General features: G+C 32.8%; 1 pseudogene; it reads left to right on the top strand.

Annotated features, from left to right (window-relative positions):
• Nucleotides 1-1,384: 1,384 nt before the first annotated feature.
• On the top strand, nucleotides 1,385-3,966 carry LOC141666543 (malate dehydrogenase, cytoplasmic-like; annotated as a pseudogene).
• The last annotated feature ends 829 nt before the right edge of the window (nucleotides 3,967-4,795 follow it).

Here is a 4,795-nt window from a genome sequence, read left to right as displayed (position 1 = left end):
CTTACTTGGTGCAATTGTGTATTTAATTTATAATTATAATTCTTATTAGGTTAGATGCAGGACATAAAACAGGACACAAAACAGGACACTACTACACTACTAATAAAGGATGCACTTATCAATTCACACTTGTACACTACTAATGATAACACTACAGATTTACAAAAAGAAAATTATAAAAATAATTACATTATCTATGTGTTCAAGTCAAGGTGCACAAGTAATTAGCTATGTGTTCAAGTAATTTAGTACACAAGGAAAAGAGTAAAGGCAAATTTTGAAAAAAAAGAAAATCCATGGAAGTCTGTTACTTTTTAGAGCAAGAGTGAAACATTGCAATTTTGAGTCCTAAACTTAAGTTGTCGGTGATGTTTTTAAACATAAAGTTGGCTTCACACTATGTAGCTTACCAAAACCAATAACATATAAAGACCAAAACCAAAATTTATACACAAAACCAATAGAACAAACACTATCATTAAATTTTCAGAACCAAAAGAAGTTAACAAACATACAATATAAAGACAAACATACAATATCGTACATTTATCACTTTAAAAAGGAAAAAACATACAATATCATACACATCATATAAAGATAAAGACATGCAGATACATACAATATAATGCCATACAACATCATACCTAATTTATACATACAATATCATACCATACAATATCATACCTAATTGGTCCAAAAATCCCTAATTTTTAAAATCCCCAATTTGTAAAATCCTCAACTAAACAAGTTCGAACAAAATTAGGGTTCATAGAGAGCTTACCAAACCCAGAGCAAAGGAGTTGGTGCTTTGATTCGACTCAAACCTAGTTTCGGCTCAAACCCAGCTTCGACTCAACCCTAGCTTCGATTGGAGCTTCAATTGAGCTTCGATTGTGAGGTTCAAACCTAGTAGTTTCGATTCTTTCAGTTTGTGACTTCGATTGTGAGCTTCAAATGACTTCGATTACTTTAGTAGTGAGACTAGTGAGAGTTCGTTGGAGAGTAGTGAGAGTGGTTGAGAGAGTCGGGGTGAGAGAATGTGGGAGTTATGTTTTTTAGTTTTTATTTTTATGTTTTTTATTTTTTATTTGGGGGGAATGTGGGTGAAATATTTGGGATTAAGTGAATTTGTCTAGGGGGAAACAAATTTGGAGGGGGGAACATATACACTACTTAAAATATAAACAGGAAAAGACACGGGCTGATTTAGCGTATTTTTTTCAGCTTACATTAGATATCGGTTGAACTAGAAACCAATGTCTATATAAATCATAGACATCGGTTTTATTGGGACCGATGTTGATAGTACTCTTTTACATCGGTTGGACCAACAGCCGATGTTTAAAGGGCGCTGTCTATTAACAGATTTCTAATAGTGACACGTGTTAGTAAATTCCTCCCCACAAAACACTTGAATCTAGTCTCACTCTCAACTTTATCTCTCTGAAAAATTCTCTCTCACCACACACTATCACAAGAACAAGCTCAAAAGATGAAATGAAGAACAAATCAAAGACTTCTTAATTGAAAACACATGATTATGGCTTCAATTTAAAAGCCTCCTTATCGTAATTATATTTGAGGGTTCAGCCAAAGAACCCTAGATCCCCAATTAGCCTCCTAATTTTCACTCTTCTTCGCAAATTCAATTGAAAATTTTAAACAGATCTTCAAATGCGCCGATTAAATATGAGGAATGGAAAGACATATTCGCACAAAAACTTTTATATTTTCGAGAGGAGGAAAACTTTTCCTGTTCAAGGAGAATCAGACTCTCATTCTTGTTGCAGAGACTGGGAGTGGCAAGAATACGTAGGTTAGCTGCTTTCGAGTTTCGTTTGTATTGAATTTATATGGTTTGGAATAATAGGTTATTTTTAAGTGTTTATGTATGAAATAATAGGTTATATGTTGTGTATTTTTAAGTGTTTGTACGGATTGTTGTTATGGGTGACGTGTGTATTTACAAATTTGTGGGAGTGGATTGTAGCTGATCTGAAACTAGTCGTGATGAGTGTATATCATCACTCAAAGCTGATTTTAGGTTTGCTTCTTTATAAGGCATGTTTGCGGACACACAATCACAGTTTTCTCGATGTTTTTTTTGTTGAAATGTGCAGGTTTCTTATATATATGTGGTTACTGACATTTTTCTTTAATTGTTTTGACAAACTTGTGTTATCGTAGGACAAAAAGGCTATGCTCTGGTTCCCATGTTTTCTAGAGGAGAAATGTTGGGTACTAATCAGCCTGTAATTCTACATTTACTTGACATTGAACCTGCAGCTGAGGCCTTAAATGCAGTTAAAATTGAATTAATTGATTCTGCATTTCCTTTTTTAAAAGGTTGGATTTTTTAATCAGAGAAAGATGTATTAAATTGGTGCAAATCTTCAAAATTTTACTTAATGCTCTCTGTTTTCTGAATTCGATAGGAGTTGTTGCTACGAAAAATGTTGTTGAAGCTTGTACAGATGTTGACATTGCAATTATGGCGGGTGGATTCCCGCGCAAAGATGGGATGGAGAGGAGGAAGAATTTAATGTCAAAAAATATATCAATATACAAGACTTAAACTTTGGCCTTAGAGCAGCATGCTTCATCAAATTGCAAGGTCAGATTCTTTTAATCTGAAGAATAGAACTTTTAATTCTGTTTCTTAAAGTCAGAATGGTTCTTTTCTCAACTTACTTCAAAAAAAATGAAGCTGGGTGCCAATTTCAAGTTCTTGCATTGATTAATGACACGAAAATTTTACTTTTGTTAAGGCATCTTCAATTTATATTTTATGCAGGTGCTCTTTGTAGCTAATCCAGCTAACACTAACGCACTAATCTTTAAAGAATTTTCTCCTGGTAACAAAATTAAGTTAAATGTTAAAATCAGGGTTTTCAGTGTGCTATGTAGCTAGTTTTGATTAATTTATTTACCAGTTTTGTGATTAGTTGTGTAATGTCTACTGATTATTTGAATTGCACGAGCTTGATGAGTCAATTTTAAGTACCAAAGAAGGCACTGGAGTTATACTTGGAGGAGCCAAAATTGACAGGAAAGCAAATTTGAATGTTCTGGTTTGTTGGTAGGGAAATTGGTTAAGATTTACAGAACTTGTTGCAATGGCGTGCGAAGTATTAAGCATTCCCATAACAGTTGTAGCATTGTTAGCTGCTTTTAGTGCTATTGGACAATTGATTGATAGATATAGCACTGTATTTTTACTAGAAAATGCTGAAACACTGATTTGTTCAAGAAATTGGTTTTACGGGAGAAAAGTATAATAATTATTCTGCACTTACGTTGTTCTGTATTTTGAATTGTTCAACATTTTTAATTTCTGCACTAGTTTCAATTAAGAACCCACAGAGCTAAAATTGGAAGAAATAACTGATGATATCTTGAATATGGACCTTGATAAGGACGAGAGTACATGGTAATCTGTACTAGCTGTTAAAATATTCATCTTGAATTTGCATTTACTGGTTTCAAATAGTCAGAGCATTTCCAGAGTTACCAGACCTACTTTCCTGCTTGGGTGGTATGAAGATGCAGGTATCTTTTCTGTTGTGCTGGCTTTTATTAGTTTGTGAACTGCTGTATTTTAACTTTCTGCAGAGAAGTGAAAAATGACTTGTATACCTTTTATTTTATTTACATTCAGTCACCTAGTTTTCTATGGTCAAATCTAAATCCATTTACAATAGACCTTTTTCTTGCATCTTTGACCTGTCACTGCATTTAAGCCTGTACATAAAGCAATCCATCCATGTAAAATTACCCGGCTCATTTAAATAATACCTGAAATAATTCTTATGGTTTTGTTATCCACCAGAAGCTTGCCAACCATGCATTAAAATGCTAGCTGCAAGAAAAAAAAAACTTGGCTATTATGTTTCGTTTCTTATTATCTTGCAGTTAGCTAAAAATAAAGATTGTTAATCTAGAGCTGATGACCGCGGAGTCTTAGACTTGTATTTGTATACGGGAGTTATTATTATTATTATTATCTGTGAGTGTTCTGTAATATTTGTCAAGTTGTAGTTTCCACTGGCCAACTACATCTGATATTTGCTAATTTTTGTCGCTTCAGTTAAAATTATAGTTAAATGCATTTTGTGTGGCGAACTACATATTGTTTTAATATTATTTTTAGGAATTTGCCTCAACGTTCAGGTGTAACTTGGAATTTGGATGGTATGTTAGAAGTATAATATGAAAGATCACATGAGTTATGAATTTTGGTATTATAATCAAGCTTATAATTCTGTTTTGGATTTAAGCTCATAGTTCCGTATATGTGCTTAAGTTTATAATGTATGTGGTTTGATGAAAAAGATCCACAAAAAATCCCACAATTAGTTATACTCGTTTCATGATTTTTTTATTGATGTCATCTTATTGTAGATATAAAATATAATATATTCTTATTGGGCTTGTTAAAATATATTTATGTTTGACGATATGCATGACTATATGTAGGACATCCATCCATTTCCGGAGAAAGAAATAAGAGATGCTCCAGCTCCGTTCGGTTATAATTGGCACCGGTAGTATGATTTGTAGATGAGACTATTATGTAGTAATATGGTTCAAAGGTGAAACTGTTATGTAGTGGTATGTTTTAGAGATGAGACTGTTATGTATTGCTACTTTAATGTTATGTTGCTACTGGGATTGTTTAACAAGAGCATGTTTTTTAAAATTTTTAAAATTAATCGTTCCATTTGCCAATTCTAGTGTAATGTATGTTATGCTATTGTTGCTCAATTATAACAAATTGGTGTTATAATAGATAGAA

The sequence above is a fragment of the Apium graveolens genome, chromosome 6 (assembly GCF_009905375.1).
Source record: "Apium graveolens cultivar Ventura chromosome 6, ASM990537v1, whole genome shotgun sequence".
In the NCBI taxonomy this organism is placed as follows: Eukaryota; Viridiplantae; Streptophyta; class Magnoliopsida; order Apiales; family Apiaceae; genus Apium; species Apium graveolens.
The sequence above is the reverse complement of the archived record's forward strand: the minus strand, read 5'-3'. Positions and strand labels throughout refer to the sequence as shown.